At 37.4% G+C, this 13,347-nt stretch overlaps 1 long non-coding RNA gene across 1 annotated transcript in view; it reads right to left on the reverse strand.

Annotated features, from left to right (window-relative positions):
- Window positions 1-380: 380 nt before the first annotated feature.
- The window catches only part of LOC306654063, a 189,172-nt gene continuing 176,205 nt past the window's right edge, over window positions 381-13,347 (reverse strand). Inside the window, exons 3-4 of the long non-coding RNA XR_013761875.1 lie at window positions 3,942-4,036; window positions 381-1,057 (exon numbers count right to left, since the gene is read on the reverse strand). This is a non-coding gene — a long non-coding RNA (uncharacterized lncRNA). The remainder of the gene's footprint in view (window positions 1,058-3,941; window positions 4,037-13,347) is intronic.

Genomic DNA, 13,347 nt, shown 5'->3' on the forward strand with positions numbered 1-13,347 from the left:
CTCCAGGGCAGGACCTACACGGCCTTCAAAACTCCCCCGTGGGCTTTACTTATGTGCTTCTTTTCCCCTCAACTAGTTCCCTGTGCCTTTAAGTAGCCTTTTTTTGGTGGGAAACATGTCCTAACAAATCACTTTCACAGAACTGTGTGTTACAGTTGTCTACGACAGAGCCCACTTGGTTCTAGGATCTCAAATACAGTCTTGACAAATGGTTTAATTTGTGTCATAAACCTTTAATCTAGCAGATTATGACCTATATTTTATTTCCTTCTTGGAAATTTCCATACTGTAGCATAGTTTTAGTTTAATCAGTAGAAAAGAAACCAGAAAGCAGGGTCAAGGAAGTGATGCAGTTTGTGTTTCGAGTAAAATATGCTCATGTGGTGAGTGCTCATACACCCTGGAGCCTAATCTAGGCCTGTTAATAACTAGTTGCATAATCCTCATCATTTCCAATCTTTGAAATATCTATTAATATTCTGTACAGTATGAAAACATCTCCAGGGCTTTTAAGTGTCTATGAAAATATTGCTACCTGAAAAGACAGACCAAAAATGGAGTTCATGTATGCATTTAACCCTTAACTTTCATATTTCTTTGACAATATCCATATTTCTATCCTCATTCAAAGCTCAATGTTTCCTCTGTCTTGTCCTCTAAATGAGGGCTGCTTCCCAGCCTTTGATGAACAGTGAATTCTATCCCTGTTGATATAGAAAATCCATCATTCAGGCTCTCCCCCCATGAATCTCTGACCCTTTCACCAACATATTACACACCATGCAGCTTTGAAGCTTTAGTATTCTCAGCAAAACAAGTATGCTTGCAGCACATCACAAAGGAGAAAAGTCTGGATCTACAACATGTATTCTCTCAGCTGTGCAACCAGAGAGGAATAAGAAACAGGACACTGAGGAGTTGTGTCCTCTCCCTGTGCTCTTGGGAGAGCATAATATATTTATCAGGAAACAGAAGGAAAGCCTGGGAGGGTTCAAACTTTTCTCTATCTGGCAGGAGGCTCCATAGTTTTCTCTCATGGTAAGGCAGGTTCCAATTTCTGTGTGAACAAATGGATTGGGAGTAAGCAACATCTGGCTGGGAGCAAGGATGTTAAAAGAAACAAACCATACCTCTAGTTAAGGAAAGACTTAAGACAAAATATCATATATACCCACAATACTGAGAAATTTTTAAAATTTGCAGTAATGATAAAAATCAAAAAAAGTCATACAATGTTGATCACTACTAGAAGAGTAAATTGTACAACCACTTTGGAAAATACTGTGCTGTTACCTGCTAGAGTTAAATTTATGCCCATTTTATGACCATACTTTTAAGCTAATACATAGAGAAACCTCTGCTTACAAGCTTAAGTTCACGGAAGTATTGCTCTTAATCACAAGGGAGAATTCAAACATCCAAAAGTTAACTGACAAACATATGAAGTAATGCATAGATTAGTAAACTCACACAATTGCCTATTCCTCAGCAATGAAAATGAATGGGCAATACAAAAACACAAAACAAATCTTTAAACATAACAGTGAATGAAAAAGTCACAGAAAACTGTGGTTTTGCCATATTTATAAAGATATGAACTAAACAATGCAAAACTAGAGAACATCTTATTGATGAACATCTACACATATGACTTTTAAAACTATTTTTAAGAAAATAAAACTAGGAAAAATCTAAACTAGTCATTATGAACTTCACAGATAAAGTCTATGTTGCTCCTTCTTACCTGGGTGCTCATGGGAATTCACTTTACTATCATGATTCATAACCATCATGTATATTGGATATTGTTTCATACATATCAAATATTCCCTAAGAAGTGAATTGAGAATAGGAAAAGAAGAACTCAAACTATCCCTATTTGCCGATGATATGATTATATACTTAGAGGAACCAGGAAATTCCGCCAGAAAACTTTTAGAACGCATAAGTGAATTCAGTAAAGTAGCAGGATATAAGATCAATGCACATAAATCTAATGCATTTTTATACATAAGTGATGAATCTTTGAAAAGAATAATTAGGAAAACTACCCCATTCACAATAGCCTCGAAAAAAATAAAATACTTGGGAATCAATCTCACAAAAGAGGTGAAAGACCTCTACAATGAGAACTACAGAACACTAAAGAAAGAAATTAAAGAAAATCTTAGAAGATGGAAAGATCTCCCATGTTCTTGGATAGGCAGAATTAGTATTGTCAAAATGGCCATACTACCAAAAGTGCTATATAGATTCAATGTAATTCCAATTAAAATCCCAATGATGTACCTTACAGAAATAGAGCAAGCAATTATGTAATTCATCTGGAAGAATAAGAAACCCAGAATAGCTAAAGCAATCCTCAGCAGGAAGAGTGAAACAGGGAGTATCACAATACCAGATCTTCAACTCTACTACAAAGCAATAGTAACAAAAACGGCATGGTATTGGTACCAAAATAGAAAGGTAGATCAATGGTACAGAATAGAGGACACGGACACAAACCCAAATAAATACAATTTTCTCATACTAGACAAAGGGGCCAAAAATATGCAATGGAGAAAAGATAGCCTCTTCAACAAATGGTGCTGGGAGAATTGGAAATCCATATGCAACAGAATAAAACTAAACCCATATCTCTCACCATGCACAAAACTAAACTCAAAATGAATTAAGGACCTCGGAATCAGACCAGAGACCCTGCAGATTATAGAAGAAAAAGTAGGTCCAAATCTTCAACATGTCGGCTTAGGATTAGACTTCCTCAACAGGACTCCCTTAGCACAAGAAATAAAAGCAAGAATCAATAACTGGGATAGAGTCAAACTAAAAAGTTTTCACTAGGAGTTAGTGTTAGGGTTAGAGCAAAGGAAACTATCGGTATTGTGAAGAGAGAGCCTACAGAGTGGGAGAAAATCTTTGCCAATCATACTTCAGATACAGCACTAATCTCCAGAATCTATAAAGAACTCAAAAAACTTTACACCAAGAATACAAATAACCTGATCAACAAATGGGCTAAGGAAATGAATAGACACTTCACAGAAGAAGATCTACAAGCAATCAACAAACACATGGAAAAATGTTTCAACATCTCTAGTAATAAGAGAAATGCAAATCAAAACTACCCTAAGATTCCATCTCACCCCAATTAGAATGGTGATTACCAAGAATACAAGCAACAACAGGTGTTGGTGAGGATGTGGGGAGAAAGGTACACTCATACACTGCTGGTGGGGCTGCAAATTAGTGCAGCCACTCTGGACAGCAGTGTGGAGATTCCTCAGAAAACATAGAATGGAACCACCATTTGACCCAGCTATCCCACTCCTTGGCCTATACCCAAAGGACCTAAAATCAGCATACTACAGAGATACAGCCACATCAATGTTCATAGCTGCTCAATTCACAATAGCCAGACTGTGGAACCAACCTAGATGTCCTTCAATTGATGAATAGATAAAGAAACTGTGGTATACTATGGAATATTACTCAGCCATAAAGAATGATAAATCTTTGGCATTTGCTGGCAAATGGATGAAATTGGAGAATATCATGCTAAGTGAGATAAGCCAATCTCAAAAAACCAAAGGACAAATGATATCGCTAATAAGTGGATGATGACACATAATGGGGGGAGGGAGGAGTTAGTGTTAGGGTTAGAGCTAGGGTTAGGGAGGGGGGCAAGAATGGAGGAAGGAAGGACTGTATAGAGGGAAAGGAGGGGTGGGAGGGTTGGGGGAAAGGGAAAAAATAACAATGAATCAAACAACATTACCCTATGTAAATTTATGATTACACAAATGGTATGCCTTTACGCCATGTACAAACAGAGAAACAACATGTATCCCATTTGTTTACAATAAAAAAAACTGAAAAAAAAAGAAGTGAATTGAGAATAAATAATCGAGAAAGTAAAGGTAACAGGCAAACTTATTCACCTTTTTCAGTAGGCATTTGTGGGCATTCTTCAAGTTGTATTTTCCAAAGTGTCACAAGAAGTTGGTCCATTTGGACTATTTTACTTCAGTGCTTCCTGTTCAGAAATGGAAAAATGATTCAGTGTTTACCAAATCCACAGATTTCCTAGAGGATTAAATGGACCAAGTAGGAGTAGGTAAGCTAAGAAATGTTTCACAAATGCTACATCGAAATTCTGTCTTCCCAATCTATCACAAGAAGGTTTGAGGTCAAAAGAAAGGAAGAAGAAAGCTCTCAAGAATGTTAAAAAGGAATAAAAATAGCAATTATCTAAGAAAAACACTTAAGAATTTTGAGACAAACAGTAATTGATCCAGAGACTTTGCTTATTTTTCAACGTCCATATTCCCTTGTTATGTATAGAAACGTAATAGACTAAAGAAAGATCAAAGTGCAGCAAAGCACAATCTATGAAATTTCTGGTAAACATTGAACCAATATGAGAATGAATGATAATATGTGTTCCAGGTGCTTTATAATTGCACATATCTGAAAGCACAAATTCCTCTGCCAACATGAAATTATTAAAAGCAAAATTCTGTGATTTGAAAATTCATAGTTTTAATAATCATCACTGTCATCAGGTTTCAAAATTAAATATGTAATTTCTCAGAATATTTCACAGTGTTTAAAACAAAGAGTTAAGAATTCAAAAATTACAAAAAAATGCATTTTGAAATATTTTCCAAAATGTTTGCTTTGTTGAAAATTCAGTTAAATAAATTTGAGAAACTCATCTCCATCACAGTAACTTAACTTTTTCTTTCCTAAATTAATTGCATAATTTTATTGCCTACTTGAGCAAACTGACATAGTCTTTCTTTCCTTGTTAACAGTAATAGTTCTGCATAACTATAGCACCTTGACCCAAGCCACCAGAAGGGTCTGTGTGGAGCCTACCCCAAGCACATTTACACTGGTAAAATAATTGGGTTGTAAAATAATCACATCCTTATACCCTATTTAGAAAGTAGCCAACAGTTACCTAGTTACAGTAAAGAAGCAGAAGCATGTAAAAGATCAATGATGTCTCCAAGGTCAGGAGAACATAAAATCAAGAGCAAAAACAGGTGTCTATTGGTCAGCTCAATGAGTTACAAGGTTGTGTTGGCTTCCTTAATTAGAAAGAAAGGAGGAGCCTGATTACCATCAGTATATCATTGTTTGCTGTATTTCTGATGCATCACCTAATGACCAGAGGAGGGAACAACTGTTTCTCCATCTTCTCTGGTTTGTGCATTGGCCCATTAGGTTAAAAAAAAAATTCCTAAATCTATTCCCAGGAGAGCATTAGAAAGTAGATAGCTCCCTTTACTCCATCTGTAAGAAGGGACAAGAATGGTCCACTGTTACCAATCTGAAGCTAACACACAATAAGGGAGCTAGGGGTTTGAGGGAAAGAATAGATTAGACAAGTGGGAATGAAGGGAAGGGAGAGGAGACAGGAAAAGACAGTGGAATGAATCTGACATCATATCCCATGTACATGCATGAAAACAACACATTGAATGGCACTATCATGTACATCCATATGAGCAGGACTCTAACTAGAATAAGATATATTTCATGCTTGCATAGTTATATCAAAATGGATTCTGCAGTTAGATATAATTAAAAAGAACCAACAAATTAAAAATAAAGGTCCCAGTTAGTCTAAGCCATGTTCTCTGATTCAATTTACCAGAGGCCTGCACTTCAAGGAATTGAGCTATGTAACCTGCTATTATTAACTGTAAGAAAAATGTTAAATATTCTCTAATTATCAAGTTTATCTGAGTCACTTTAATGCAGTGCCTTCCTCCAAATACAAATATAAGCAGCCTGCCCCCTACCATTTTGTTAGTTATTAATTCCCTGTTTTCCTTAGATATTAAGTATAGGGGTCTCTGTAGTGGACAGCCTAAAGACAAGTAACCCTGTTTTAGGCAACAAACTGACATAGCCCAGCTAGTCCACCAACCTGCAAAGATTTAGTGCAATTGAGTAAAACCCTTACTAGAAAGTATGTGGGAGATCCAAGATAGCAGACTAGAGGGTGACTGCATCTCTCCTCACTCCAGAACTCAGGATTCAAGAAGGGGAGGTATTGAGAGACTCAGACCAACATAGAGCCATGGGGTGAGTCTCTCCCACCGGGTGAAGCTCGGCCCTAGCGGGAGGCCCGAATAGTGGGCTGCTTCTCCGAGCAGGGCAGGAGGGCTAGAGTCTTCCCCAAGCAGCCTGGCTCCCTCTGGCAGCAGGCGTGATCCACAGCCAGCTTCTTGGAGCAGTCCCATCCAATGAGAGCTTTTCCACACAGAGCCAACCCTAAGCCCTGGACCCAGCAGCAGGCCCCGGCCCGCAGGTGGCTTCTGGGACCAGGGCAGGGCAGTGAGAGGCTTTCCTGAGCAGCCCGGCTCCCTCTGACCGCAGGCGGGGTCCACGGCCAGCTTCTTGGAGCAGGCCCGCCCATTGAGAGCTTTTCCACACAGAGCCAACCCCAAGCCCCGGACCCAGCAGTGGGCCCCAGCCCACAGGTGGCTTCTGAGACCAAAGCAGGACAGGGAGAGGCTTTCCCCGAGCAGCCTGGCTCCCTCAGGCGGGGGATGGCCTTATCTATAGCCAGCTTCTAGGAGCAGGACCACCCAGTGAAAGGATTTCAACACAGAACAGCCCCCAGCCCAGGACCCAGTAGCAGGCTAGGAGCAGCTTTCTTCAGAAGCACTCCATTATCAAGTTCCTCCAAGACTTCCTGCTACTGAAGGCTGGGAGGTGATATACAAGAAATCTACAGGGACACCATATGCCAATAGAGGAAATCTGCAATATCTCAGAGTCCCACTGATATCTGACCAATATGAGAAAACAAGGGAAGAAAATGTCCCAAACAAACCTAGATACTATATCAATAAAACCCAATGACAGCATAGCAGAAGAAATGTCAGAAAGGGAGTTCAGAATGTACATAATTAAAACAATAAGGGAAGCAAACGAGGATATGAGAGAGCAAATGCAGGCATTGAAGGAAGAGATGAAAGAGCAAATGCAGGCATTGAAAGATCACACCAACCAACAGTTTAAAAAGCAAATATGGGAAGCAAGAGATCATTTCAATAAAGTGTTAGAGATACTGAAAAAAAAAACAAACAGAAATCGTTGAAATGAAGGAAACAATAAACCAAGTTAAAATCTCCATAGAAAGCATAACCAATAGGATAGAACACCTGGAAGACAGAACCTCAGACATTGAAGACAAAATATTTAATCTTGAAAACAAAATTGACCAAACAGAGAAGATGGTAAGAAATCATAAACAGAATCTACAAGAATTATGGGATATCATGAAGAGGCCAAATTTAAGAATTATTGGGATTGAGGAAGCCTTAGAGAAACAAGCCAAAGGAATGAACAATCTATTCAAGGAAATAATATCAGAAAATTTCCCAGATCTGAAGAATGAAATGGAAAACCAGATACAACAGGCTTATAGGACTCCAAATATACAAAATTACAACAGACCCACACCAAGGCACATTATTATGAAAATACCTAACATACAAAATAAAGACAGAATTTTAAAGGCCACGAGAGAAAAGAATCAAATTACAACCAGGGGGAAACCAATAAGAATATCAGCAGATTTTTCAATCCAGACCCTAAAAGCTAGAAGGGCCCAGAACAACATTTACCAAGCCCTGAAAGAAAATGAATGCCAACCAAGAATCCTATACCCAGCAAAACTTACTTTCAGATTTGATGACAAAATAAAATCCTTCCATGATAAACAAAAGATAAAAGAATTTAAAAAAAAAAAAAACAGCATTACAGAACATTTTCAGCAAAATATCTCATGAGAAAGAGATGAAAAACAGCGATACAAATCAGCAACGGGAGGAACTAGCCTAAAGGAATAGCCAAATAAAGGAGAAACCAAAACATGTCAAAAAACAAAAATGAGTCAAATGACTGGGAATACAAATCATATCACAATAATAAAGCAGAATGTTAATGACCTGAACTCATCAATCAGAAGATATAGACTGGCAGATTGGATAAAAAAGAAAGATCCAACAATATGCTGCCTGCAAGAGACTCATCTCATAGAAAAAGATACCCACAGACTAAAGGTGAAAGGATGGTAAAAAACATACCATGCACACGGACACAGCAAAAAAGCCAGAGTATCCATCCTCATTTCAGATAATGTGGACTTCAAGCCAAAGTTAGTCAGAAGGGATAAAGAAGGATATTATATACTGCTTAAGGGAAGCATAAGTCAGCAAGACATAATAATCATAAATATCTATGCCCCGAATATTGGCTCATCCATGTATGTCATACAAACCCTTCTCAATTCCAGAAATCAAATAGACCACAACACAATAATACTAGGTGATTTTAACACACCTCTCTCACCACTGGACAGATCTTCCAAATAAAAATTGAATAAAGAAACCATAGATCTCAATAACACAATCAACAATTTAGACTTAACAGACATATATAGAATATACCATCCAACAAAGAACAAATACATTTTCTTCTCAGCAGCACATGGATCCTTCTCTAAATAGACCATATTTTATGCCACAAAGCTACTGTTAGCAAATACAAGAAGATAGAGATACTACCTTGTATTCTATCAGATCATAATGGACTGAAAATAGAAATAAATGACAGAATAAAAAACAGAAACTTCTCCAATACTTGGTGATTAAATAATATGCTATTGAATGATGAATGGATAACAGAAAACATCAGGAGGGAAATAAAAAAATTCTTAGAGGTAAATGAGAACAAACACACATTATATCAAAATCTCTGGGACACTATGAAAGCAGTACTTAGAGGAAGATTTATTTCATGGAGTGCATTCAACAAAAGAAGAAAAAATCAACAAATAAAAAACACTACAGCTCAAAGCCCTAGAAAAAGAAGAGCAGACGAACACCAAAAGTAGTAGAAAATAGGACATAGTTAAAATCAGACCTGAAATCAATGAAATCAAAATAAACAAACAAAAAAAAATTGAGAAAATTAACAAAATAAAGATTTGGTTCTTTGAAAAAATAAACAACATTGATAAACCCTTAGACACACTAATAAAGAGAGAGAGGGAGCAAACTCAAAATTACTAAAATTCGGATGAACAAGGAAATAGCACTACAGACACAAGTGAAATACAAAATATAATTAGAAGCTATTTTGAAAATCTATACACCAACAAAACAGAAAACCTCGAAGATATCAACAAGTTTCTAGAGACATATGAATTATCTAAACTGAACCAGGAGGACATACACAACTTAAATAAATCAGTTTCAAGCAATGAAATAGAAGAGGTCATCAAAAGCCTACCAACAAAGAAAAGTCCGGGACCAGATGGGTTCTCAGCCGAGTTCTACAAAACCTTTAAGGAAGCGCTCATTCCAATACTCCTCAAAGTATTCCATGAAATGGAAGAGTAGGGAACCCTTCCAAACTCATTCTATGCAGCCAATATCACCCTGATACCTAAACTAGACAGAGACACATCAAGGAAAGAAAATTTCAGACCAATATCCTTAATGAACATTGACACAAAAATTCTCAACAAAATTTTAGCAAATGGCATACAAAATTATATTAAAAGATAGTGCACCACGATCAAATGGGTTTTATCCCAGGGATGCAAGGTTGGTTCAACATCTGGAAATCAATAAATGTCATTCACCATATCAACAGACTTAAAGTTAAGAATCACATGATTATTTTGATAGATGCAGAAAAAGCATTCAATAAAATACAGCACTCCTTCATGCTCAAAACACTAGAAAAAATAGGGATAGTGGGAACATTCCTTAACATTGTAAAGGCCATCTATGCTATACTCATGGCCAATATCATTCTAAATGGTGAAAAACTGAAAGCATTCCCCCTAAAAACTGGAACAAGGCAGGGATACCCTCTTTCACCACTTCTATTCAACATCGTCCTTGAGACTCTAGCCAGAGCAATTAGACAGACCAAAGAAACTAAAGGGATATGAATAGAAAAGGAAGAACTCAAACTATCCCTGTTCCCAGATAACATGATTATATATTTAGAGGAAACAGGAAATTCCACCAGAAAACTTTCAGAACTCATAAGTGAATTCAGTAAAGTAGCAGGTTACAAGATCAATGCTCATAAATCCAATGCATTTTTATACATAAGTAATGAATCTTCAGAAAGAGAAGATAGGAAAACTAACCCATTCACAATAGCCTCGAAAAAAATAAAATACTTGGGAATCAATCTCACAAAAGAGGTGAAAGACCTCTACAATGAGAACTACAGAACACTAAAGAAAGAAATTAAAGAAAATCTTAGAAGATGGAGAGATCTCCCATGTTCTTGGTTAGGCAGAATTAATATTGTCAAAATGGCCATACTACCTAAAGTGCTATACAGATTCAATGCAATTCCAATTAAAATCCCAATGATGTACCTTACAGAAATAGAGCAAGCAATCATGAAATTCATCTGGAAGAATAAGAAACCCAGAATAGTTAAGCAATCCTTAGCAGAAAGAGCAAAGCAGCGGGTATCACAATACCAGATCTTCAACTCTACTACATAGCAATAGTAACAAAAAACGGCATGGTATTGGTAACAAAATAGAAAGGTAGATCAATGGTACAGAATGGAGGACATAGACACAAACCCAAATAAATACAATTTTCTCATACTAGACAAAGGTGCCAAAAATATGTAATGGAGAAAAGATAGCCTCTTCAACAAATGGTGCTGGGAAAACTGGAAATCCATATGCAACAGAATGAAATTAAACCCCTATCTCTCACCCTGCACAAAACTCAACTCAAAATGGATCAAGGACCTCGGAATCAGACCAGAGACACTTCATCTTATAGAAGAAAAAGTAGGTCCAAATCTTCAACATGTTGGCTTAGGTTCAGACTTCCTTAACAGGACTCCCATAGCAAAAGAAATAAAAGCAAGAATCAATGACTGGGATAGATTCAAACTAAAAAGCTTTCTCTCAGCAAAGGAAACTATCAGTAATGTGAACAGAGAGCCTACAGAGTGGGAGAATATCTTTGCCACTCATACTTCAGATAGAACACTAATTTCCACAATATAAAAAACTCAAAGAACTCTACACCAAGAATACAAATAACCTGATCAACAAATGGGCTAAGGAAATGAACAGACACTTCACAGAAGAAGATCTACAAGCAATCAACAAACACATGGAAAAATGTTCAACATCTCTAGTAATAAGAGAAATGCAAATCAAAACTACCCTAAGATTCCATCTCACCTCAATTAAAATGGCAATTGTCAAGACACAAGCAACAATAGGTGTTGGCGAGGATGTGGGGAAAAAGATACACTCATACATTGCTGGTGGGGTTACAAATTAGTGTAGCCACTCTGGAAAGCAGTGTGGAGGAGATTCCTCAGAAAGCTTGTAATGGAACCACCATTTGACTCATCTATCCCACTCCTTGGCCTATACCCAAATGACCTAAAATCAGCTTCCTAGAAATACAGCCACATCAATGTTCATAGCTGCTCAATTCACAATAGCCAGATTGTAGAATCAACCTAGATGCCCTTCAGTTGATGAATGGATAAAGAAACTGTGGCATATATATACAATGGAATATTACTCAGCCACAAAGAATGATAAAATTATGGCATTTGCTGGCAAATGAATGAAATTGGAGAATATCATGCTAAGTGAAATAAGCCAATCTCAAAAAACCAAAGGACGAATGATCTCTCTGATAAGCAGATGATGACACATAATGGGGGGTAGGAGGGTTTAGTGTTAGTGTTAGGGTTAGAGTTAGGGTTAGGGACTGGTGCAAGAATGGAGGAAGGAAGGACTGTATAGAGGGAAAAGAGGTGTGGGAGGGTTGTCGAGGAAGGGAAAAATAACAGAATGAATCAAACAACATTACCCTATGTAAATTTATGATTGCATAAATGGTATGCCTTTACTCCATGTACAGAGAATCACCATGTATCCCATTTGTTTACAGTAAAAAAAAAGTAAAGAAAGTACGAGAGCAACAGCTAGAATAATTTCTAAGTAATTAATGGTACCCAAAGAAAGTCTAGGTGATCTGCAAATGAAAACACAGTTCCTACATGTACCGGAACACTGTCTAGATTCCCTCCTTGTGGTCCTTCTCAGTCCCATCCATTGACTTCCCAAGAAGTAGGTGTTCCTCTTCCTATAACAGTTACTGTTTATGCTACATTAAGGTCCTCTTTTGCAGGCTGGGCTGAGGTGTTGGATGCTAAGGGCTTACTCCTGAAAACTGCCATCCTTGGAGATACCTGGAATGTCACAAGTCAACCCTCAGTGATGGATGGAGTGCTGCCATAGTCCATCCCAGTAGCTTCTGGCCACCCAAACTCCATGGTTCATTTCAACCAGACTGAGACTACTTCACATGAACCCACATCTTTGCTTAGCTTCTCTGGCCATGTCAGGCTTCCCTAGCGTCCTCCAGGGCTTCATCTGAAAGCTTCATCTGAAAGTTCATGGACATTTGCATAAGAATCCTTCTCAGGCTCTGCTCCTAGAGGAACCAGTCTTAAAACATTTTTCAAGGAAACATCTCAGAACAAGTTTCCAGTCCTCCTGTACTCCTAACAATCTTTCTTCTCTCCTAAAGGTGAAAATGGTTTTCCCCTTATTACTTTGCCCAGAATATATATTTTCTTTCCTCCTTCTATCTTCTACACAATCTCCATTTCTCCCTAAATTTCTGCTCTAACATTATTCTTTGACTATTCTTCTCTTGTTCTCCCAATCCAATCCTCTTATAGAGTAAATTATTAACAATAAAAATCTAGCTCCCTTATTCTTGAAGGGAGAAAGGACTTTGTCTTTTAACTCAATAATGAAGTGATGAAACATCTCTTCCAGTATTGTAATGAGATTTAATATATTTAGCAACTGATAAATACTAGGTACTTAACAAAGGGTAACTAATACTATTACTTTACCTATATATGTCAATCACTCTGTTCCAATTGTGCTCACCATAAGGGAGCAATTATCTTCAGCAACCATTTAAGTCCTTCCAGGTCTCTAAGCTCAAGAAAAATAAATGTCTAGAAGCACAATAGGACCTTTAAATCCCCAGATCCACATTGACAGAAGGATCAATTCCAGTAATGCAGATTTCTTGGACTAGAAAACATTTGAAATCTGCTTAAGTTTCACCTATTCCCTCTCTACAACAAGAACTAAATCCTATATCCTCAGCTGTTAGCCATGATCTCATATAATCCAGAAGAATTCTCCTAGAACTACAGTTTTCCTTCTAATAATGGGTACCATCACTAGAAACCATGAGATACATCAATCTGATCCAAGTTTACACT

The sequence above is a fragment of the Sciurus vulgaris genome (genome assembly GCF_902686455.1).
Source record: "Sciurus vulgaris genome assembly, chromosome: 2".
Lineage (NCBI taxonomy): Eukaryota > Metazoa > Chordata > Mammalia > Rodentia > Sciuridae > Sciurus > Sciurus vulgaris.